Genomic DNA, 25490 nt, shown 5'->3' with positions numbered 1-25490 from the left:
GCCTTCTGACCAAAAACTATAGAAATGACAAAAGGTATTTTAAAAACATAAATGGGTATCATTGCTGGAAAATGAGAAGGGTCACCCTCAGTGGACATGGAATTTTGAGGGATTCAAAGATGGAATGACCATAGAGTTGGATCCAGAGTTCAAAACCTGCAGAAGATGACAGCTTGAAAAGACGCAAGAAGCTCTAGAGACAGTCTGAGTCCTGGCACTCCCTCCCCCTTGGGCCCAGACAGCTAGAAAGCAGCTATGGGTCTACTCCCAGACTGACACAGTATAACCAGGGAGGCAGGGAAGTGCCCTTGGTGACTGGCAGCAGCTAAGATACCTTGGGAATGCCACATCACTACTGTGTCCTGGTACCCAGACCACACCACACTCCATCCTGTTGCCAATAAAGGGTATAGGTAAACAGTATTTAGTCATGCCAGCAGGAACTCTCACATGACATCTGAGAAAAACCAACACCCCAAAGGGCATTACCCAACTGGAAGGACAAAAACTAACACTGAAGGAAACTAAGCCAATAATACACCGAACAGGAGATTTTGAAAGATATGTGTCTAATATATTCAGAGAAATATGAGAGACTAAGGCACCTATAAAAGAGTATCTTTTATGCAAAAGAGCAGTTTTGTTAATTCTTATATTAAAAATAGTGTCAAAAAATAGTGTCAAAATCTGAAAGAAATGCTAACAATATTAAGGAAATATCAGAATAAAGGAAAATTTGTACAGTGAAATGAGCTGGAAGATGCCATCAATGATCTCAAATGTGGTGCAAAAGAAAAGAGGAAGTGTGAGCTTTAGTTGTAAGAGATGAAACTGTAAATTCTAATAGCTAACTACTGAATGTCCTAGAAGGTGAGAAAAGAGAATTAAGCTGTGGTAATACACCAAGAACAGTAAGTAATACTCCAAATTGCAGAAAAATAGAGGAGTCCTAAAAAAGGATATATTCAGATGCCTTGAATATACTGGGAATACAAATATTTGTCAAGTTAAGGCAAGGGTACCTTAAATGTCATGACAAAATTTGGTAATTAGATTACTAGGAACTTCTGTGTAATATTCCTGGTTATAATAGTTAATTGTAATAAAAACTCTTACACTTAACCAATAATACTGGCTTACCTATTTGGAGCAGGATGTATATTTAGAGTATAACTAATGATGGAAGCTGAATTTCACCCTGATGATCAAACCTAGTTTTTAACCCATTGTCTATGGCTTTAATAATTATTATGGTAACAGAACCAATAAAATAATTCTTCTTAATGCCTTGTGGTTATAAGCAACCACCTGCTTTCTTCCTTTTAAGGTTTTATTTATTTATTTATTTATTTATTTGAGAGAGAGCATGCGAGTAGGCGGAGGGGCAGAAGGAGAGGGAGAGAATCTTAAGCAGACTCCCCTCTCTGCACAGAGCCCAACGTGGCGCTCAATCTCACAACCCTTAGATAATGATATGAGCCAAATCCATGAGTCAGACACTCAATCAACTGAGTCACAGAGGCATCCCCCAACTAGCTTTATTCTTATAACAAAGTTTGGTTAAAATAAAAATGAGTGGGGCACCTGGGTGGCTCAGTCAGTTAAGCATCTGCCTTTTGCTCTGGTCATGATCCCAGGGTCCTGAGATCAAGTCCCATGGCAGGCTCCCTGCTCAGTGGGGAGCCTACTTCCCCCTCTCCCTCTGCCCCTTCCCCTGTTGGTGCTCTCTCTGTCTCTCTTTAGCTCTCTCTCTCTAATAAATAAATAAAGTCTTTAAAAAAATTTTAAAAATAGGGACACCTGTGTGGCTCAGTCAATTAAGCATCTGCCTTTGGCTCAGGTCATTACCCCAGGGTCCAGGAATCGAGTCCCGCCTGGGGTGCCCTACTCAGCCAGGAGCCTGCTTCTCCCTCTGTCTGTCGTTCCCCCTGCTTGTGCTTGCGTGCCCTCTCTCTCGACGAATAAATAAATGAAATCCTTAAAAAAATAAAATGAATAAAAATGAGTAAAGAACAATCAAGTTCATTTCTAAAAAAAAATCTCCCCCAAATGAAAAGAACATCAGTAAGCTGTGCGATGACTTCAGACTAATATATAGATAATTGAAAGGGGAGTTGGGGAAAACAAAACAAAACAAAAAATATTTTAAGAAATGATAGCCTACAACTTTAACTGTAAAATCTGCAATTCCAAGAAGCTCAATGAATCCTACATAAGAGAAACATGAAGAAAACTACACCAAAAAACATCATAATCAAATTGCTCAAAACAAGTGATTAAAAAAAAAAGAAAACCAACTCAAGTCAGTAAAAACAGACAATAAATAACATATATAAGGATAACACCAGATTTCTTACTGGAAACAATGTAAGAAAGAGGACAGTGGAATGACAGCTTTGAAGTACTGAAAGACCAAACTCTAAATGTGGAGATAGTAAAAATATCTTTCAACAATGAAGGCAAAGCTTCCAGTCCAGGACAGTATAGACACACTTCATATTCCTCCACTAAGTACAACTAAACATCCTGACCATTATATAAATAAACAAGACTGAAAGGTAGAGACCAAATGGCAGATCAAGAAGGGATCCTGGTACCCAAGAAATGACATGATGTTGGGGTCCCTGGGTTTTCTTTTTGCCTCATATATTCCACACTATGTATTAGAAAAGCCAGCAATCTGGGGTGCTGGGTGGCTTAGTTGGTTGAGTGTCTGCCTTCGGTTCAGGTCATGATCCTGGAGTCCTGGGATTGAGCCCCACATCCAGGCTCCCTGCTCCCTCCCCCTGCTCCTTCTTTCTCTCTCTCTCTCTCTTTCTCTCTCTCTCTCTCTCGCTCTTGCTTTCTCAAATAAATAAATAAAATCTTAAAAAAAAATCTTGAAAAAAAGAAAAGCCAGCAATCTGAAAATACCAATGGATGCAGATTTTTTTTAAAAGCCTAAGAATAGTATGTTTTTTCCAGCCAAACGACAGGAAAGGGGCAGCCTTACAAGACAGAAAACTTTTAAATAAACATCTTGTTCCAGCCAAACTCCACATAAAAAAAGTGCGACACCACCCCTACCCATATCAGCAAAGGTCTATAGCAAGCCTAGACTTACACCCTCTTCTAGGCTGTGACATGGCACAGCTCACCCTCCTATCAAGGTGCTGTCATTGAAGGTCCAGTGGAGAACCTGACAGCCACCACAGTCCACTAGAATAAAACATCCCTTCCATTTCCAATCTCCAGACTGTCAACAGAGGCCAAGTGGGGAACTTGGACTTCCACCCTATTGGGCAGTAATGATATCACCTTCCTTTCCCTTGCCAGTGTGGCATCAGAGAAATCCTAAAAACAGAAGATTTAGGGGATGCCTGGGTGGCTCAGTCAGTTGAAGTGTAGTAGGGCTCTTGACTTTGGCTCAGGCCATGATCTCAAGGATCCTGGCATCAAGTCCTGGAAGGGGCTCTGCGCTCAGTGGGGAATCTATCTACTTGAAGATTCTCTTTCCCTCTCTCTCTGCCCCTCCCCACTGCTCTCTATCTCTCTCTAAAATAAATCTGGGCACCTGGGTGGCTCAGTCGGTTAAGTATCTGCCTTCAGCTGAGGTCATGATCCTAGGATCCTAGGATCGAGTCCCAAATCGGGCTCACTGCTGGGTAGGGAGTCTGCTTCTCCCTATACCCCACCCCCCTGCTCATGCTCTCTCTTCCTCTCAAGTAAATAAATAAAATCTTTAAATAAATAAAAACAAAAATAAATAAATAAATAAATCTTAAACAAAAAAGCAGATTTATTAAGAGCCTGAGCCTCAAAAAATAGCTCAAAATGTCCAGGATCCAATTTTAACGAAATGTCATACCAAGAGCAATGAAAATAGCCACTTGAATGAGAAAAGAAAACCAATATCAACCCCAATATCTGCAATACCTAACAAGGATTTTATTTTATTTTATTTTATTTTTTAAAGATTTTATTTATTTATTTGACAGAGAGAGATAGCGAGAGCAGGAACACAAGCAGGGGGAGTGGAGAGGGAGAAGGAGGCTCTCCGCTGAGCAGGGAGCCCGATGCGGGGCTCGATCCCAGGACCCTGGGATCATGACCTGGGCCGAAGGCCGACGCTTAACGACTGAGCCACCCAGGTGCCCCCAAATATGTGGAAATTTAAATTAAAAATATAATACCATTTATGATAGCTCACCAAAATTAAAATACTTAGGTATCTAACAAATGTAACAAAACACAGGTAGGACCTGTATGCTAAAAACTACAAAATACTTATGAAAGAAATCCAAAAAGATTTAAGTAAATGAACAGACATACTGTATTCAAAGATTGGAAGACTCAACATAGTACAGATAGATGTCAATTCTCTCCGAAAATGATATATAGGTTTAACATATTTCCTATCAAAATCCAGCAATATTTTTTATAAGATATAGACAAACATTCTAAAATGTTTATGGAAAGGCAAAGGAACAATAGCCAAATAATTCTGAAAAAGATGAATAAAGTTGAACTCATTACACACAAGTTTAGAAGTCAGCATAAAGTTGCAATGAAGACAATTAAGTATAGATGAAAGGATACTCAGATAAATCAGTGGAACAGAGAAGAGTCCAGATCTAGACCCACACAGATATGGCCATTTGATGTCTTGCAACAGGGGCATCTGGCTGGCTCAGTAGGTAGATCTAGCATGTGACTCTTCATCCCAGGAGTCTTCAGTTCAAGCCCCACATTGGGTGTAGAGATCATTAAAATTAAATAAATAGGGGCGCTTGGTTGGCTCAGTCAGTTAAGGTTAAGTGTCTGACTCTTGGTTTTGGCTTGGGTGATGATTTCAGGGTCCTGGGATTGTGCCCCACGTTGGGCTCCACACTCAGTGTGGAGTCCGCTTGGGATTCTCTACCTCTCCCTCTGCCCCTCCCCCACAACACACGCTCAGTGTGCTCTTTCTAAAATAAATAAATCTTTTTTTAAAAAGATTTTATTTAGTTGAGAGAGAGAATGAGATAGAGAGAGAGAGAGAGCGCATGAGAGGGGGAAGGGTCAGAGGGAGAAGCAGACTCCCCGCTGAGGAGGAAGCCTGACCCGGGACCCCATCCCGGGACTCCAGGATCATGACCCGAGCCGAAGGGAGTCACCCAACCAACTGAGCCACCCAGGCGCCCTAAAATAAATAAATCTTTTTAAATAAATAAATAAATAAATAGGGGCGCCCCTGGGTGGCTCAGTCAGTTAAGTGTCTGCCTTCAGCTCAGGTCATGATTCTGGGATGGAGCCCCACACATTGTGCTCCCTGCTCAGGGGGGAGCCTGCTTCTCCCTCTCTGTCTGCTGCTCCCCCTGCTTGAGCTCTCTCTCTCAGATAAATAAAATCTTTATTTAGGGGTGCCTGGGTGGCTTAGTCGGTTGGACTGCCTTCGGCTCAGGTCATGATCTCAGGGTCTGGGGATCAAGCCCCGCATCGGGCTCCCTGCTCAGCGGGAAGCCTGCTTCTCCCTCTCCCACTCCCCCTGCTTGTGTTCCCTCTCTTGCTGTCTTTCTCTGTCAAATAAATAAAATCTTTAAAAAAATAAATAATTTTTAAAAATAATGGTTTCTCACAATGGAGCAAAGGCAATTTAGTAGAGGAAGTAGTCTTTTCAACAAATGGTGCTGGAACAGTTGTATATCCATTTTTCTGCCTATCTCTGGATATAAAGGGAAAAAAGATGTGGTGCCTAGCTGGCTCAGTCATTAAAGCATGTGACTCTTCATCTTGGGGTCGTGAGTTCAAGTGAGTTCAAGGCCCACACGTGGCATAGAGTTTACTCAAATTTTTTTAAAAGTACTTTTTTAATTAAAAAAAGAGAAAATAAATTTAAAAATTTTTAAAAAGAGAAACTTGATCTAAATCTCATACCTCATTAAAAAAACTCAAAATGAAATGTATATATAATATGGAAAATTGTAAAACTTTTAAAAGAAAATATAGGTGGAAAATCTTCAAGACCTAGTGCTATGTTAACAGTTAGATACAATACTAAAAGCAAGATCCACAAAAGAAAAAGTTGAGAATCTTGACTTCATCAAAATTAAAACCTTTTTTGCTCTGCAGCACTGTTAGGAGAAGAAAAACTATAAATTGAAAAGAAAATTTTGTAAATCACACATTTGGACCTGTATTTAGTGATTTACTGATTTATTTATTTATAAAGATTTATTTATTTGAGAGAGAGAGCAGGAGCAGAGTGAAGAGGCAGAGGGAGAAGGAGAAGCAGGCTCCCCGCTGAGCAGGGAGCCTGATGGGGGGTTTGATCCCAGAACCCTGGGATCATGACCTGAGCTGAAGGCAGATGCTTAACCAACTGGAACCACCTGGTGCCCTTGCACCTATATTAAGATAGAATAAGGAACTGTCAAAACTCAACAGAAAGGAAACAACTCAATTTTTTAAAATGGGAAAAACACTTGTCCAGATATTTACAAAGGGATATAAGGATGACAAATAAGCTCATGAAAAGATAATCAACATTATAGCCATTAGAGACATGCAAATTAGTCATAATAATATATGGCCATATACTCCATTAAAATGGCTAAAATAAATATTTGAAGTTTTAAAAATTGACAATATCAAGTACCAGTGAAGATGTAAAGCAACTGGAACTCTCATGCATTGCTAATGGAAATGCAAAATGGTACAGACGCTCTGGAAAAGTTTGGTAATTGCTCACAAAAGTTAAATATTTACTCACTCTCTAATCTAGCAATCCCACTGGCTTTAGGAGGTAAACTGGTACAACTGTTTTACAGAGTATCTTTACGTGATGAAGTTAAATGTGGGCAAATCTTATAACCTAGGAATTCCACTGTAGGTATAGTCTAAAGTAAGTCTGGCACATCTAACATAGTTTTGGAATATAGGTGAGGTTTGGTGGGGTGAGCTCCAGAGCTGAGGACCAAGAAAGAATTCTTGAGATAAGGCAAGTTCTAAAAGGATCTTCATATGCTAAAGAACACAGGATACCAGAGACCTCGCTATTGTCAAACCTAGATTGTTTTTCCCTCTAGCAAGTCATTAACATTAAGACCTTTGGGAGCTTCCTGGAGGAAGGTTATACTCTGCCTGCCTTAAAGTATTTATCAATGGGCTGCAGGTTATATGGACATTTAATTTTATCTACATTCCTTCTGCCTTTGTTCCCACATCACAGGTGCCCCAGATGACACGTGCTGGTTCAAAGCACCACTGTTTATAATATCCCAAACTGGAAACAACCTATATGTCCTTTAACAGAATAGTGGGGAAATACGTTGTTGCCTGCTTATTAAATGGAATACTATAAAACAGCAAAAAATATTACAGCTTTATGCTTGGTCTTGGAATAATCCTGTGAAGACAACAGACAAGGCTAATTAACAAAAGAAAGGCACTGAAGAAAACAGTATGAAAATAATTTACATTTAGAATCCAAAGACATGCAAAACTGATGTGGGAAACAAAGGCAGAAGAAAAATTATTAAATTTCCTTACTACCTACAGCCCACTGACAAGTCCTTGAAACAAGCTGAGTGACATTTCTCTAGGGAGTCAACTGCCTCCATGTTAATTCTTAGCTAAAGGCAAAGGCAATCCTAGCCTGACACCCCTTCCCCCCAGGATCCTGTAAGTCTACTCTAACATATAAAAATTCCTTTGGAAACTTCCTTTATATCTCTAAACCCCCCATGATACGTGTTGGTAATCATCCCCCAAGCATATGACCCACATCTAAAGGGTCTCATGACTAAGGTTTTATTAGATGGTAATAAATGACCTTTTCCCAACAATAGCTAGCCCCCTCAAGGTCCTGGAAACCTTGCTTCCAAAATTCCTTGAGACTTAAGCTATCCCTAACCCCCCTCCCAACTTGAAAGTATATAATGGGCCGCTCCTCATGACCCCAGTGCACTTCTGTCTGCCCACAGGGCCTGTCCCCATGCTTTAATAAAATCACCTTTTTGCACCAAAGACGTCTCAAGAATTCTTGGCCGACAGCTTCGAACCCTAACGTCTTTCCTACATCAAAATTATTCCATACATTTTTTCCTGGGATACAATTTTAACTAAATTCTAATGAAAAACAAGTAATTTACGAGTATAAAATTCAAACAGTAATGGGGGGGTTAATAATTGAGACTATATCAAGGGTTATAAATTAGGGTAGAGTTCTATTAAGATTAGTGGTAGATACACAGATTTAGGTTAAGTAGTATTCTTTTCACCTTCAAGACATGTTTTACAATATATCCCTTATATGTCATATTTCTTTTTTTTTAAGATTTTTATTTATTTATTCATGAGAGACAGAGTGAGAGAGGCAGAGGGAGAAGCAGGCTCCCAAGGAGCAGAGAGCCCGATGCGGGACTCGATCCCAGGACTCTGGGATCATGACCTGAGCCGAAGGCAGACGCTTAACCATCTGAGCCACCCAGGCGCCCATATTTCTTATTTTTAAAATGGAAAAAAAAAACCCACAAAAGTCTTGATCATACAGAAAATATATGAGAGGGGTGCCTGGGTGGCTCAGTCGGTTGAGCGGCTGCCTTTGGCTTAGGTCATGATCCCAGGGTCCCATGATCAAGCCCACATGGGCTCCCTGCTCAGCGGGGAGTCTGCTTCTCCCTCTGCCCCCCACCCTGCTCTTGGGCTCTCTCTCTCTCACTCTCTTAAATAATTAAATAAAATCTATATATATAAAGCTCCGGACCCATTCCCACACCTCTGAATTTAGGCTCATTCCAAGATGAGCTCTCAAAAAGGAACTTGTGCAAAATGTAGTCAAGGGTATGACTAGAAAAAGGGAAAGAAAAACAAATGGCTGACTACATACAGGAAGCAGCAAAGTGTGACCAAGAGACAAAGGAAATCAATGAGGAAATATTTCAGACTGAAGTGTTCAAATTTAGTGAAGCAGATAAAGGAAGACCACAGAGAAGAGATGCAGATAGAAGAGGAAGAAGTAAAATTTCTGGAGAAAAGTTCAAAGGCTTGAAAATATTTCCTCAGGGAGGCAGGAAATGGGGCTATAGAGAGAAGAAAGAGTTTTTGAGTAATAAAGCCTTGTGCAAGTTTTGTGACTCTTGAATATGTGAATGTACTGCCTTTAATTAATTAAGAGCCTCCACCCCCCCACCCCCTGCCACGTCTCACTACCCTTAAAGGTGTCCCTCAGGCTGGAGCAGAAGTCGCAGACCTGCAGGTCCTGGGATGCCCACCGTCTAGGACTCCCCCAACATCCCCGGCCTAAGGAAGGGATTCCTCAAACTCGGTCCCTCTGGATCCCCTTGTCTTCATCTCCCCAGATGGACTAGTGATCCCCTCACTTGGCTCCCTCTACAACGAAACCCCCGCTCAACATACACTCCAAATCTCAGTCCCGCCGTCCCCACCCCCAGAGGGCCCAGGTCCCGGCCGGTCCCAATTGTGCGACCCTCAGCCTCAGAGCCGCCGCGCGTCCCACCCCTCACCTCGGGCTCCGAGTCTCCACGCTCCCGCTCTTCACATCCGGCACTTCGATCGTCCCTCTGAGCACCCAGAGGGGGGTGGAACGCGGGAAACTTGGCAGTTGTAGCTGAGGCAGTTGAGGCTTATTTGCCATCACCATGGAAACCCCTGGCAGCGCGCCCTAGGCGAGGCCTCCGAGGGGCGGGGTCTGGCGCGCGACAGGCCCGAGTGCACAACTCCCGCCCGTCGGGCGCACGCGGCGTTGACCGCAGCCCTGCTGTTCTGGGTTTGCCCGATTCCCGCTCGGCCCTGCACCCCAGCACCCAGGAGCAACAGCCCCGGGAGCCCGCGCCTCCGCTGTCATTGCTAGCCTTTTTCCCCGCGGAACCCCACCTTCTCCAGGAAAACGGGGCTGGAAGGACGCATGGAGTGCGGCGGGGCGGACCCTCAGTGACTGGCTCCGGGTAGCGGGGCGGCGAGGGCGCCATTGTGACGCGCCCGGCTCCGAGCGGAGATTGGTCCGCCAAGCGTGTGGGGGAGCCGGGGCCCGCGGAGGGGGGCGGGAGGGGAGCGGTGCTGCAGAGCGTTCCTGAGCCCCTGAGGGTACAGACTGAAGAGCACCCCAAACATTGAGCCCAAAAGACGCCTAGATCGAAGACCACCGTGAGGAGAGAAAATGGGAGTCATTTCCTGCCGATGGAGAAGGAACCGAGAACAGCGGAGACATAAAGGCATTTCCAAGGGCAGAGTTTGAGGAGCGGGCGCAGGCTGTGCTCCCAGCTCTTGGGTCGCTACTCCGCATTGTCACGTAGCTTCACCTGGCTCCCGGTTCCCCCGGAGGGCAGGGCTTTGGCCTCAGGCCTCATTCTGGGAGACGAAGTGCCGGGGCTGAGATGTTCATTGCGGGAGAAACGCGCCACTTCGATGTCATTTGAGTTCCTGCTACATCCAGGCTACCCGTGTTTTTTGCTCGAAATGAGACTGAACTTGTCAGCCCTTGGTGAGGAGTTGTTTGTTAAGCACATGTACATAGTTGGAATTAGCAGTATCGGGGACCAAAGTTGTCATTTCTGTAGCAAAAGCTGCTAAGCGGTCTTCTGTTGCTTTCTATCTTAATTACAATCAGGTGCAGCACTAAGAAAAGCAGCTCTGAGAGCCACGGTTGGTAACCGGCCTGGATGCCCTCCCTGATGAACGTAAGCAATGTCCCATTCCTCCTGCTTTCTAGATAAAAATTAAGCTAGTCAATGAATTGCCCCTGCTTTCTTTTTTTTTTTTTAAGATTTTATTTATTTGAGAGAGAGAATGAGAGATAGAGAGCACGAGAGGGAAGAGGGTCAGAGGGAGAAGCAGACTCCCTGCCGAGCAGGGAGCCCGATGCGGGACTCGATCCCGGGACTCCAGGATCCTGACCTGAGCCGAAGGCAGTCGCTTAACCAACTGAGCCACCCAGGCGCCCTTGCCCCTGCTTTCTGACAGCACCCAGAACAGAACCTGTTTCCTTGGACCCTCCCCCAAATCACCTAACAGAAGCCCATATACTATAATGACCCCTCTTTAACACCCCCGTCCTGAGACTCCCCATGGTCTGAGGTCTCCCTCAGTACAGCCGCTAATAACCCTTCATCGTTTGACCATAACTATGTCTGGGTAGTCTTTGGTGGGCATCACCAGGATGAATAAACACAATTTCAGAATTATAAGTAAGCATACACACAAAAATAAAACCTTAAAGTCTATACCAAGAAATAAAAACATTAACGTGAATGGTAAAATGGGGCGAGATCTTGGTATATAAAAAGCTTGCATGCTAAATGCAATGTGGCGTATGTGTTGGGTCCTAGAACAGTAGAAAGACATTAATGGTAAAATCAGATTAAAGTCTGTAGTTTAATAAGAGTATTCTACCACTGTGAATTTAATTTTTTTTTAAGAGATTGAGAGCAGGCACGAGCGGGGGCAGGGGTAAAGGGAGAGGGAGAAACAGACTCCCTGCTGAACAGGGAGCCCATGCAAGACTCAATCCCAGGACACTGGGATCATGATCTGAACCGAAGGCAGACACTTAAACGACTGAGCCACCCAGGTACCCCCAATGTGAATTTCTTAGTTTTGACAAATGTGCCATGGTTATATCAGACATTAAATATAGGAAAAACAAAGGGTATGCAGGTATTCCCTGTACTATCTTTGTAACTTCTCTGTAGATTTAAAATGATCCCAAAATAAAAATTTTATTTAAAAAAAACTATGAATTGGGGCACCTGTGTGGCTTGGGCGGTTAAGCGCCCAACTCATGGTTTTGGCTCAGATCATGATCTCAGGGTCCTGGGATCCAGCCCAGAGTTGGGCTCCACGCTCAGCCAGGAGTTGGCTTGAGGATTCTCTCTCTCCCTCCTCCTCAGTTCTTCACTTGAGCCTGTGCTCTCTCACATAAATAAATAAATCTTAAAAAAAAAATTATGAACAATTATCCTTTTTGCATTGGAGTGGGAGTGATGGGTGTTATATCTTGAGTGACCCTGGTATGAGGGGCAAATACGGTCACAACAACAGCTCTTCTGTCTCAATTCTAGCTTTTGGTTCTTCCACCCCAACATGACAGGGTTTCTTCCTGGGTCCCCACACACCCCTCTGTCATCTAGCCATCAGTCACTGAAAGTGACTACACCTGGTCAAGGTACTGCCCCATTACTTTATTGTTACGAGGAGATAAGTCAGTCCAGGATTTCAGACTGCTTTCAGAGTGGAAATAAGCTGTAAGTGGTTAAGAACCACAAACGTACAGGAGAAGTTTGGTCAAGGCAGCATTGTCAAATTAAAGAAGGAGGAAACTACCTCTTTTACTCTGCAAACACATTAACATATCCCCTGAGCTTTCCTTGGGGAGGTGTTATATGCAGCCCCCAGCTTTCACCCCAGGCACAGGAGTTCATTGACTCTGTAATGGAAGGCATAAGGCTATGATACACCAAGAAAACGTAGAAAATAGGATACCAGAACTGAACACTGATAGTCACTGGGGAAATAGAACAGCCCGGCTTTTTGTGATAACAGTGAATGGAAATTTTCATTCAAGGGTGCCTGGGTGGCACAGTTGTTTAAGCATGGGTCTCTTGGTTTTGGCTCAGGTCTGGACCTCAGGGTCCTAATATCAAGCCCCTCGCTCAGCACAGAGTCTGCTAAAGTTTCTCTCTCCCTATCCCTCTGCTCCTCCCCGCCTCGTGCTCTCTCTCTCTCTCTCTCTCTCAAATAAATAAATCTTAAAAAAAAGGGGGGGGAGTTTCATTCAGGGAATCCTCCTGTAGTAAAAGAAAGATGTAAATATTAAGGGCTTAAGATGTAAATATTAAAACAATTGAGGGGGGTTTCCTGGGTGGCTCAGTCGGTTAAGTGTCTGCCTTCAGCTCAGGTCATGATTTCTGGATCCTGGGATGAGCCCTGCGTCAGGCTCTCTGCTCAGCGGGGAGTCTGCTTCTCCTTCTCCCCCTCCCTCTGTGCTCTCCCTCTTTTGCTCTCTCTCACTCTCTCAAATAAATAAAATCTTAAAAAAAATTTTTTTTTAAACAATTGGGACCCTAGGGAGGAGTTTATCTTCTGGAATCTGGTGATTTTCACAATGTTTGAGTGGAGGCTACCTCTGTAGTAGTGCTGTCCGTGGAAATAGAATGTGAGCGATATATGTAATTTAAAATTTTTCTAGGAGGCACATTTACAAAAGTAGGAAGAAATAGGTTAAATTAATTTTATGTTTTTACATATCCAAAATACTGATATGTAATCAATATATAAAATTATCAATGAGACACTTTATATTATTTTTTTACTGGATTAAATCTTTGAAAGCTGGTGTGTATTTTCTACTGAACAGCACATCTGAATACAGATGTTAAATTTTTATTGGGAATACTTAAAGTATAGTTATATTTAAAATTTACAGTTAAAAAAGTGGATTCACATATCCATGTTGTTCCAAACATAGTTAAAAGTTTTCCAGTAACTGAATTATCAGTATTTAAATTTAAATTAAGGCAAGCATGTGAAGAAATTGGAACTCTTGTGTGTTGCCAACAGGAATGCAAGGTGGTGCAGCCACTATGGAAAACAGTATGATAAATATTCAATAAAAAAGAATTACCGTATGATCCAGCAATTACATTTCTGGATATACTCAAAATAATTGAAAGTAAGGTCTGAAAGCTATTTGTACACCAATGTTCATAGCAGCATTTTTTACAATAGTCAAAAGGTGGAAGCAACCCAGTTCACTGAGAAGGAAGAGAAGGAAATTGTGGTGCGCCTGGGTGGCTCCGTCGGCTGAGTCCAACTCTTGATTTTGGCTCAGGTCATGATCTCAGGGTCCTGAGATTGAACCCTGCATCCAGGCTCAGCGGATTTTCTCTGTCTTCCTCCCTCTGCCCCTTACCCCGCTCTAAAAAAAAAAAGAGAAGGACATTTCAAGACATGCTACTACATGGATGAAACGAGGACATCATGCTGAATGAAATGAGCCAGTCACAAAAAGACAAGTACTACATGATTCCACATACATGAGGTATCAAAAGTACTGAGATTCATAGCGCCAGAAAGAAGACTGGTGATGTTGCCAGGGACTGTGGAGAGGCAGGAAATGGGGAATTGTTTAATATGTATAGAGTTTCAGGGGCGTCTGGGTGGCTCAGTCGTTAAGCCTGAGCCCCATATCGGGCTCCCTGCTTGGTGGGAAGCCTGCTTCTCCCTCTCCCAATCTCCCCGCTTGTGTTCCCTCGCTGTGTGTCTCTCTGTCAAATAAATAAATAAAATCTTTTAAAAAAAATAGAGAGTTTCAGCCTTTCAAGACAAAAAGACTGTGGAGATCGCATGCACAACATTGAATGTACTAAACACTACTGATTATTTTATTTTTTTAAATGTTTTTATTTTTTAAAGATTTTATTCATTTATTTGACAAGCAGGGGGAGCAGAAGGGAGAGGGAGAAGTAGGCTCCCGCTGAGCAAAGAGCTGGACTCATGGTTCAGTCCCAGGACCCTGCGACCATGAGCTGAGCCAAAGGCAGATGCCCTACTAATTGAGCCACCCAGGTGCCCCAACACTACTGATTTTAGAAAGTGGTTAAGATGGTCAACTTTATGTTGTATATTTTACTACAATTAAAATAAAAAGTCAGGGGTGCCAGGGTGGCTCATTCAGTTAAGTGTCCAACTCTTGGATTTCAGCCCAGATCATGATCTCGGGGTCATGAGATTAAGGGTTGTCAGATTGGCCCGCACATTGGGCTCTGCACTGAGCGTGAAGTCAGCTCGGGATTCTCTCTCCCTCTGCTCCTCCCCCGCCCAGTAAGTAAATAAATTCATTTTTTTTCAAAGTCAGGGGCACCTGGCTGCCTCAGTCGGTAGAGCACGCGACTTTTGATCTTGGGGTCATAAGTTTGAGCCTCACGTTGGATGTAGTGATTGCTTTAAAAAATAAAATATTAAAAAGTCAGGTCCTCTGTCCCACTAGCCACATTTCAAGTGCTCAACAGCCCTGTGTGGCCAAATGGCCCCCTTATCACACAGTGCAGTTTTAGACTAAGAAAGGAGGAACTGAAATGCCACTATCTTCAACTGTCACTTTGAAAGGACTTCTCTGGCTTTGTCTTTGCTCTAAGCCACCGGCTTTCTTCGCTCTGCCAGGAGGGCTAGAACCTGTTACCTAAGTCTTGCCCCTTGGAAATACTCATACTAATGACTTCAGAAGAAGGTTTGGCTTCCCCCCTTTTTTTTTTTTCAAAGATTTTATTTATTTGACAGAGACACAGCGAGAGAGGGAACACAAGCAGGGGGAGTGGGAGAGGGAGACGCAGGCTTCCCGCTGAGCAGGGAGCCCGATGAGGGGCTCGATCCCAGGACCCTGGGATCCTGACCTGAGCAGAAGGCAGATGCTTAACGACTGAGCCACAGAGGTGCCCCAAGCTTCAGCTTCCTTTAGGGAGTTTCACTTGATACAGAGGGCTGGGCAGCCTTCAAATTGTTAGCCGTCTACTTTGACTCTGTGGGTGTAATATTTCTCAAAGGGAGGCACAAGAGCCTTCCTCTAACTCCAGTTGTCACCCGGTGAAAGTTTATTCCAAAATGGATTGTTTAACACTGAAATCACTGTGATCCAATGAATAATATTTGAAAGCAATTTTTATAAAGTCTCACTTGTGAATAGCACAGAGATTTGACAGGGACAGAAAGAAGGGTGAAGGAGCTGTATGAGGCATCATCAAGGTTTGCTCTTGACTTTTCCTCTAGGGCTTAACTGCGATTTACTTTTATTTACAGTTCTTAGTACACTTTAGATTTCCTATCAGGTGCTCAAGATATATTTTAGACAAAGATTAGAGTTTTTTTATTTTTAAGTTTGTTTTTTGAGAGAGAGCATGAGTGGAGCTGGGGTAGGGGCGAGATGCAGAGAGAGAAGGAAGGAGAGAATCTTTTTTTTTTTTTTAAAGATTTTATTTATTTATTTGAGAGAAAGAATGAGAGAGAGAGAGCACATGAGAGGGGAGAGGGTCAGAGGGAGAAGCAGACTCCCTGCCGAGCAGGGAGCCCGATGCGGGACTCGATCCCGGGACCCCAGGATCATGACCTGAGCCGAAGGCAGTGGCTTAACCGAGCCACCCAGGCGCCCGGAAGGAGAGAATCTTAAGCAGGCTCTGTGCCCAGCATAGAGCTGGATGTGGGGCTCGATCTCATGACACTGAGATCATGACCTGAGCTGAATGGACAGTTAACTGACTGAGCCACCCAAGCACCCCTAGAGTTGTTTTTATATGAATCATTGTATTTTATTACTGTGTGATTTAATTTTTTCTATTCTCAAAGTCTTTTTAGTTAACTTTTGGCTCCTGAGAATTTTTATTCTTTTCTGAGAAGGCATAATATATAATAAGCCTGATAAGACACACATTATGGCTTTTCAGAAAAGAATGAAAATCCCTTGGCTTGGTGGTAAGCTCTCTAAATGCAAAGACATAACAATATAATTCTCTTTGTCTTCCATATCGTTAAGCACAGGGCTCAAATAAGTTCTCAGTAAGTATTTGCTTATGGCCAGAAATGCTTTTTCTATAGGTGTTAATTTGTTTTTCAGTGACATTATCCAGTTTTATTTAATAAGGGTTAAATGTCTTTGTTGCTCACCAGTAATCAAGGGCAGGCACCAAGTTTAGCTTAGTCACTGAGTATCCAGGACAGCTGGAATGGTCTCCTGCCTGAAGGAAGGACTCAAGTACTATTGAATAGATAAGTAAATGAAAGCTAGCTACTTTTTAAAGTTTAAAATGAGTAGACGTGGCACCTGGCTGGCTCAAGTCAGTAGAGCATGCGACTCTTGATCTTGGGGTCAGGAGTTCAAACCCCACATTGGACAGAGAGATTACTAAAAAAAACCCCAAAAACCAAAAAGACATCCACACAAACAAAAAAAGAAAACAAAAAATAAAGTACCTTATGGGGCGCCTGGTTGACTCAGTCGGTAGAGCATGTGACTCTTGATCTCTGGGTTGTAAATTTAAGCCCCACGTTGGGTGTAGAGATTACTTAGAAATAAAATCTTTAAAAAAAAATAAAAATAAAATGAGTAGATAATTGTATTTCTTAATCCTTAAGAACTCTCACATATTTTAAGTGTTAAAAAATACAGCAAAAGTTAGGTTTTTGACATCCTCTCAGATTTTATAAACATAAAGCCACATTTAAAGGGCACAGTTGGTTGAATACATTCAGCACCAGGAAGAGTCATTCTCACAGGAGCTCAGCCACAGAAATGGAGGCCTTTGTCAGTTGTGGTGAAGACAAATGAAAACCAACTTTGTGACTCTTAAGTCAGCCAACATCCTAATAGGAAATGAAGAGTTTATAGTTCACATTTTCAGGAAATGCCAAAATGCTTTTCACTGCATTTATAGATTTCAGTAGATGTATTTATAGATTCAGTATTCATGTCTGCATTGTAGATTGAGTCAGGTTACCCTCTCACTTAGAAGATAATAGGGAGGTCTTTACCAATATTAGCTTGTTGGTTGTCAATTAGCAGGACTGAGACTGGCCAGGACAGAAGAGAGTCACTGTTAAGACCCCCTTATTTCACTGTTAAGGAGATTCAGCCCAGGGAAGTTAAATGACTTTTCCAAAGTCACCCAAATAGTAAATTGTTGCACAGAAACCCAGAATGTTTGGGACCCATTCCAGTGATCTTCCTCTTAAGCCAGACTGATTTTTGCTGTGTGTATATGTGTGCTTGTGTCCCTCACTTTGTACAGTAGTGTGGGACCATCAAAGTGACCATGCAAGCTGAAACGGTGCAAAGCGATCTTATTGTTCAATGGGGAAAAATTGTTATAAATATTATTTCTGTGATCTTTAAAATTTTTGCCAAAACATTAAAAACCCTCTGACCATTATAAGTGTATTGGAAATGAAAACAATACTAAAACTATATTTATTTTGTATTCTGTAACGAGAATTAAAGTGTTTTATTTGTAAAACCTTACCAAGAATAATCTGAACAATGCTTACCTCTTATTTTCATTGTATAGCTTATGACAGAAAGAGCATCTTTTCAATTCTTCAGCCAATTGTCATACTCCTTAACCAAATGAGCCACCCAGGTGCCCTGTCATACTCCTTTATAAATTTGGATCACCTTCCAACATTTTATCATTTGTACTTTCAATGTCAAGAAATACCTCCAAGAATCCCCAGCACAAAGTTATTTTGCCAGTATCACCTCCTCTAGGACATCTTTAACCTTTTCATCATAAACACTTTCCTTATGTTAAATTCTCCTTCAGCAAGTTCCTCTGGCTGCAGATCTGGAATCTCTTGAACAACAGCAATGTCAACATTGCCCCTGTCAGCTCTTTTGGCTATAACTCCACTTACAGTCAGTTCCGATTTCACTCCCAGCATTATCACTTTTCATTTATTTGCTGCACTTTTGTCTTTGTTGGTCAATTCCCTCTTTTGATCATCTTTTTTTTTTTTTTTTGAAATGTCACATAGGTTTATTTTGGGAGACAAGAAGTGACCCAATCACATGCTTTTCTGTCCATATGTGAGCTAAGCAACAGACTCACAGTGATCACTGACAGACTTTCAGAGCTTACATGCCTTGTCACTTACTGTGATACACATCTGTTATTTAGTGATTTGTGGCCTGAAGAGCTAGCAGTGAAGTTTATATTTTATGCATTTACAGTTGATTCACTGTTGTAACTAAAATTGGAACCATGTTTTTGGGGGACTGACATGTAACTAAACCATGGTGAGTGTAATTTGTGTATAAGGGAACCCTTCAAAGTGAGGTCTGGATATGTCCAGGTACAATCTAGTAGAGAGTTTAGGAGGAACATAGACTTGAGGTTTTGATAGACTGGTTTAAATTCAGAATAACCACTGTCAACCTTTTAAAAGAAAAAGGTAAGCAATTCGGCCAGTAAAATCAAGTTTATTTGGGAATGGCCTAAGAATGGCAATTTGGGACAAGCACACTATGGCAAACCATAGGCAAGTACAGAGAACAATGGAGGAGAGCATCCTTTTATAGGGGAAAGAAGGAAGTTGGGAGGGGGTTTATTGAACAAAAGTCCATTGGAGGAAAATGAGAGTTCATTGGTTGCAGGCAAAGCGGTGGTGGCCTTTCATTGGTTGCTGAGCCGAGAGGAAATCTTCCTTCCTGCTGGATTTTGCAAGCTGTGTGAGCCTTCCCTTCATGGCTTCCTGACTAATTCTGAGTTAGGTTTCCTTAACACGTTTTCACATCTTAGACAAGTCCCTCAACTGTAAAACTAAGATAAAACTATCCCATTTCTCAGATTACTGTGAGAAGTAGTGATCACATCAAGATCTTATTTGACACAGCACTGGGCAGATGCCTGCCAGGCTTGGGAGCAGTAGTATTAGCAGCAGAAATAGAATCAAAATTTTCCGTCGACAATTCCAAAATTACTTTTAGATTCTTACTGTATTTAAACAGGGAGATAAAATACTTCATGGAAGCATATCTATTCACCTTCTTGCAGTCTGAAACCTCTTAAGACTACTTAAGGTGTCCAGTTTTGAGGGGGTGGAAGTTACAATATCTAGAAGAAGGTAGCAGGGAGAAGGTGGAACTGGGGTGTTAGGTGAGGAAAGGTATGGGGTTTAGTGCAATGATCTGTGTTTCTCTGAGTCACATGTACATGGTATCTTTATTATTTGGTTTACAAAAATTTCCAGAACATTAGCCAGTTTGTTAAGTACAAGAATAGGGGCACCTGGGTGGCTTAGTCGGTTGAGCATCCGACTCTTGATTTTAGCTCAGGTCATGATCTCAGGGTCCTGGGATCGAGCCCCTCATTGGGGTGGGGGGCGCTGCACTCAGTGGGGAGTCTGAGAATTTTCTCCCTCTCCCTCTGCCCCGCCTCCTGCTTGCACTCTCTAAAATAAATAAATCTTAAAAAACAAAAACAAGTGCAAGAATAAATACATTCCAGGGGCCCCTGGCTGGCTCAGTCAGTAGAGCATGGGACCCATAATCTCAGAGTCATGAGTTCTAGCCCCATGTTGGGTGTAAAGATTACTTTTTTTTTTTTTTTAGGATTTTATTTATTTGACCGAGAGAGACACAGCAAGAGAGGGGACACAAGCAGGGGCAGAGGGAGAGGGAGAACCAGACTCCCTGCTGAGCAAGGAGCCTGATGTGGGACTCGATCCCAGGACCCTGGGATCATGACCTGAGCCAAAGGCAGATGCCTAACGACTGAGCCACCCAGGCGCCCAGGATTACTTTAAAAAAAGAGAGAGAGAGAGAATAAATATATTCCAGTAACAAGTAACATATTATCTTTTTGATATCTGTAATTTTTTCTATATCACTGTTCTTTTCTAACAGTGTACATATGGAAGTATATATATAGGTTGGTGAGTCATAGGCATTAAGGATAACAAAGTAAATGGCTCATAGTCTTTCTTAATATTTTATTCCTAGTGCCTATAAAAGGTCATTGAGGAAGCATAAGAACTTTCTCTCTGATCAGAGGATTGTTCCTCAGATTCTGCTGGTAGTCAATGAAATTAACATTGATATTAGGCAGTTAAGACCTGTAAAAGCAAAGAGAGACAACTTCTTTCAGGAGGGCACCCAGATGACCTACAAGTGAAGTTGCTGCAATGAAGCCCCTATGTTTGGAGTGTGATGCTTACTCAGCACTCTGAGATGATCTCCAATGCTTACAACCTTGACAAAATATAGACTTTGGTTAAGAAAGGCCTGAAAGTTCTCCCTACTACCTTTTTTTTGTAACTGAAACGTGGCCTCAAGTGTTTTTGGGTCCATGCATTTTCCCACTGACATAGGAAAAAATACACAAGAAAGGTCCTTCCTGGCACCAAGGAACAAAGGCCACTGAATTTGGGAAACGTAATTCTTGATCAGTGTTGCTTTTATTTTATTTTATTTATTTATTTTCCGATCACTCTAAAAGTGATGCTTTTAGAGACAGATCTTGACCAAAAGGGAGAAATGTGAAAATTAATAAAGGAAACCTGAACTAAAATTGGAGTTGGGAAGACTTCTAGAGGAAGCTCTCATCCTCTACCACTAGTCAGTTATCCCAAACAGGAAGAGAGATGCCTTGCATCTCCAACTGGAAGATGTCACTACTTTACTACCCTCCCAGGATGAAGGAAAATGTTCTTCCGCCCAGCAACAAGCCCAACCAATGGAAAACGCTGCAGCTCAGCCAATGAAAAGCCATTATCACCCTGAACTCTTACTTTCCTCCAATGAACTTTCATTCTTCCTTTGCCACTGACTTCCTTGCCCAGCCCTCCTTTCTATAACAGCCTTCCATTTTGTAGAACTCCTTGGAGTATCTCTGCTTGATGAGATACTGCTTGATTCATGAATCACTTAATAAAGCCAATTTAGGGGCGCCTGGGTGGCTCAGTCGTTGGGCGACTGCCTTCGCCTCAGGTCGTGATCCCGGGGTCCTGGATCGAGCCCCGCATCGGGCTCCCTGCTCGGCAGGAAGCCTGCTTCTCCCTCTCCCACTCCCCCTGCTTGTGTTCCCTCTCTCGCTGTCTCTCTCTGTCAAATAAATAAAATCTTTATTAAAAAAATAAATAAATAAAATAAAGCCAATTTAATCTTCAGATTTACTTTTTGTTTTTTTTTTTAACAGGAGAAGCCACGAAGAAAGGACAAAGGGCAGGAATAATTGCAATAGGTGGTTATCCCAATATTCAGAAGAGGGGGAGCATGAAGGAAGCCTTGTTAACACTTTTAGGTACATCCTTGTAGAAATTTTTAATGTATGTAGATATATATTGCACATTTGATGTAAATACCAAAATCATTTTAGGAAAATCTACACAAGACCACTCTTTAAAAAAAAAAAAAAGATTTCTGCTAGGGGCACCTGGGTGGCTCAGTTGGTTAAGCATCTAACTCTTGATTTCGGCTCAGGTCATTATCTCAGGGTCGTGAGATTGAGCCCTGTGTTGGGGGCTCTGTACTGAGCATGCCACATGTCCGGAAAGCAGCAGAGTTAACTGCTTGTCAGATCAGGTGATTTATCTTTCCCAGTATATTAAGCAGACTTTCTTATCCAAAGTCTATATTTTGTCAAGGTTGTAAGCATGGGAGATCATCTCAGAGTGCTGAGCAAGCATCACACTCCAAACGTAGGGGCTTTGTTGTAGCAACTTCACTTGTAGGTCATCTGGGTGTCCTCCTGAAACAAGTTGTCTCTCTTGGCTTTTGCAGGTCTTAACTGCCTAATATCAATGTTAAGAACTCAGCCATGTCATTAAGTACCCATCTATTGTACTATAGCACAACTAAAAGTTTTGAGTGGCCTTCCATATCTATCAAGGTTCACAAAGAGAGGAACAATACCACCAGGTAATGTGTATATATAATTTGTTACAGGGATTTGATACGGTACTCCCCACTGACTTTCCTGGGATGAAATATTTCATCATTCAAAAACTGTATTACAGTATTTGCTTTTTAAAGAGTTGAAAAGCACCTCATGGGGTGCCTGGGTGGCTCATCAGTTAAGCGTCTGCTTTTGGTTCAGGTCGTGATCCCAGGGTCCTGGGTTGGGGCTCCCTGCTCAGTGGGGAGTCTGCTTCTCCCTCTGCCCCTGCCCCTGCTCATGCTCTCTCTCACACACTCTCAGATAAAAAAATATATCTTTTTTTTTTTTTAAGATTTTATTTATTTGACAGAGAGAGAGATAGCAAGAGCAGGAACACAAGCAAGGGGAGTGGGAGAGGGAGAAGCAGGCTTCCCGCGGAGCAGGGAACCCGATGCGGGGCTTGATTTCAGGACCCTGGGATCATGACCTGAGCCGAAGGCAGACATTTAACAACTGAGCCACCCAGGCGCCCCCTCAAATAAAAAAAATCTTAAAAAAAGAAAAATAAAGAGTTGAAAAGCACCTCAGAGCACTGGTTTATCTGTAATATTTTGTCCCCAAACAATGAAATAGTCAATATATCAAAATGTCAACATCTCTTACATTTATAGTATCTGTAATTTTCTGCACATTTTAAATATTCCATTTTTTTTTTAAATGGAAGTTACTGAGAGAGAAAAAGAGGCAGAGAAGAGCTGCAAGCTGCCCTGCATCTGGCGCATCTTTTTTCTTTCCACTCTTTATTGAGATATAATTGACATCTTATGGTCAATCTTGATGTACATCCTGATCCAAATGAAGTTTTCTGACTCCCCTGAGCCCCACAGAAATGAAGGCATCTAACTGTACATAGTTTTGTTTATAAGCATCTTTCATACATAGTTTATAATCAAGCTAAAAGCTTAGAACTCAAGAGTGAAAACAGAGAGAACTTAGCTCACTAGTGTCCAAGCCAAGGCTTTTTTCTTGCTTGCCCTGATGAGGAAATGGTCAAAGGGATTGCCCAGTATCACCCAGTTCACCTGCAGTCTTTTGCTAGGCAAAAAAAACAATTTAAGCAAGTAACTATTAAGCTCAGAGAGGTGCCATAATTCCTCTTTCACTTTTTAATGCAAAGTGCTGTTTGAAATAACTGCAAAGTAATCCCTGAAAGAACTGAATCCAAGGGTCCAGCCTCCTGGGGTGATGACTTACTTCTTGAAGCATTCATGCTGCTTCAAAGGTGCATTTTTCTTTTATTGGGGCGCCTGGGTGGCTTGGATGGTTAAGCATCTGCCTTCGGCTCAGGTCATGATCCCAGGGTCCTGGGATTGAGCCCCGCGTCAGGCTCCCTGCTCAGCGGGGAGCCTGCTTCTCCCCCTCCCTCTGCTTCTCCCCCTGCTCATGTTCTCTCTCTGTATCTCTGTGTCTCGAATGAATAAATTAAAAAAAACTTAAAAAAAAAAGCTGCATTTTTCCTTTAATGACGTAAAATTGTCGTATAACATATTCATGTCAGGTGTATTACATAATTCAATATTTGCATATACTACAAAGTGATCACAAGTCTAGTTACCATCTGACACCATACAACTGACCTCCTTCTCAAAGGTCTATTTTTCTGTATTGGTCAAGGGAATTCTCCAGATGAGGTTGTGACTGCTGAACCAGCCTTCATCCCCCCTGGGTTATCTCATCCCTCTGCCTACTAGAGCACCTGGCCTCAAGGAGAAACATTACATTTGGACAGGCTCTATGCTGCTGCTGGACTGTTCAGTTTGCTTTTTTACTTCATTCTTTCCTTCTCTCAACAAGAAAGGAAGCCAGAAAAGGGGCTTGTGAGCCAGCCTGGAAGATCTCTCTCTTTTGGGTTCAAGAGTGCAGCACTTAAGAGTGAGTGCATACCATAGAACCAGAGTGCTTCAGTGCGCCAACATTTATACCTGCCATCTACAGGTGTTCGTGACTCTGCACCTCAGTTCCCTTCCACTAAGTGGTGATGGTAGTAACATCTACTGCTGGATCTATGATGTTAAATGAAATTGAGTATTCCGAACCAGTACAAACCACAGTGAAGGTAAACTATTGTTATCCTCATTACTATCTGACAGGATACTATGGCTTTGAATAAAAAAGCCTTCTCTGAGCCTCGGGGATCCTGCCTACCCATTGGCACTCTCCTGGGGAAGCGGGGAGCAAAGCTTAATGGGTAAAGTGTTCTTTCAAGGAGTATTAACTGGAAAATTTTAATAGACTCCAGAGAATAACAAACTTCTGTACCATTTGTTATGGATGAGTGGCTTCCACAGAGGAGCTCAGTTTTGAAACTTAAAAATAGTTGTTGAAAGGTATTAAATTTGTGATAATCTATTTACATAAACAACGGGGAATAAAAAGGCAGGTCAGTCTCTTTGAGAGGATACATCTTGGGATGATCTTCACTTGTGAATTGTTTTTATTTTTTTAAGATTTTTAAAATTTATTTGACAGAGAGAGACACAGCGAGAGACGGAACACAAGCAGGGGGAGTGGGAGAGGGAGAAGCAGGCTTCCTGCTGAGCAGGGAGCCCAACGAGGGGCTCCATCCCAGAACTCCTGGATCATGACCTGAGCTGAAGGCAGACGCTTAACAACTGAGCCACCCAGGTGCCCCGGCTGAGTCTCTCTTAATGGACTACATGAACATATCCTCTTGGACCTGGCTTCACAGTGTCTTAATTCTGAAGCACTATTTTTTTGGTATAATTTTAATATTTCCCTCAGATTGGATGCTTGCATTTTTCTCTCCAGATCCAGACTTTTCTACAGTGTGAGCTGTGATGGAGTCATTGTGGGGTTTCTGATTTTATCCTATAAAAATTTTTGCTTAATTTTGCTTAATTTTCACTTCGTACATTTTCACCTCCTCTGAAAGCTCTTGCTTTTACTTGTCCCATTTTTCTTTCCTGGAATCAGGTTCTTCTGACAAACTGCTCTTTCCTCTACTATTGTCATCCACTCATAATCTGCCATATATTCCTTAATATAACCAGTGATTTTGAAATAATTTGCTCTGCTAAACCTGTGATGAATGTCTTGATCTCTTCCTCTGAAGAGAGTCTCCAAAAATTAAAA

General features: G+C 42.2%; 2 long non-coding RNA genes across 10 annotated transcripts in view; one reads left to right on the top strand and one right to left on the bottom strand.

The window, feature by feature from the left end:
- Positions 1-9942, bottom strand: part of LOC114205263 (uncharacterized) — a 76473-nt gene extending 66531 nt beyond the window's left edge. For 2 of the 9 annotated variants that reach the window (XR_015767126.1, XR_003608363.2), the window contains exon 1: positions 9486-9942. This is a non-coding gene — a long non-coding RNA (uncharacterized LOC114205263). The remainder of the gene's footprint in view (positions 1-9485) is intronic. The other 7 variants (XR_015767127.1, XR_015767131.1, XR_015767128.1 and 4 more) reach the window with 7 other exon arrangements.
- On the top strand, positions 9650-25398 carry LOC114205262 (uncharacterized). The gene is made up of 6 exons (XR_003608362.2): positions 9650-10462; positions 10589-10658; positions 21657-21761; positions 22241-22378; positions 24333-24453; positions 24867-25398. It is a non-coding gene; the product is annotated as an uncharacterized LOC114205262 (long non-coding RNA).
- The last annotated feature ends 92 nt before the right edge of the window (positions 25399-25490 follow it).

The sequence above is a fragment of the Eumetopias jubatus genome, unplaced genomic scaffold (assembly GCF_037043125.1).
Source record: "Eumetopias jubatus isolate StellerSeaLion01/CBP00866 unplaced genomic scaffold, mEumJub1_p1.0 scaffold_17, whole genome shotgun sequence".
Taxonomy (NCBI): domain Eukaryota; kingdom Metazoa; phylum Chordata; class Mammalia; order Carnivora; family Otariidae; genus Eumetopias; species Eumetopias jubatus.
Note: the sequence above shows the minus strand (reverse complement) of the source record. Positions and strands in the feature narration are given on the sequence as shown.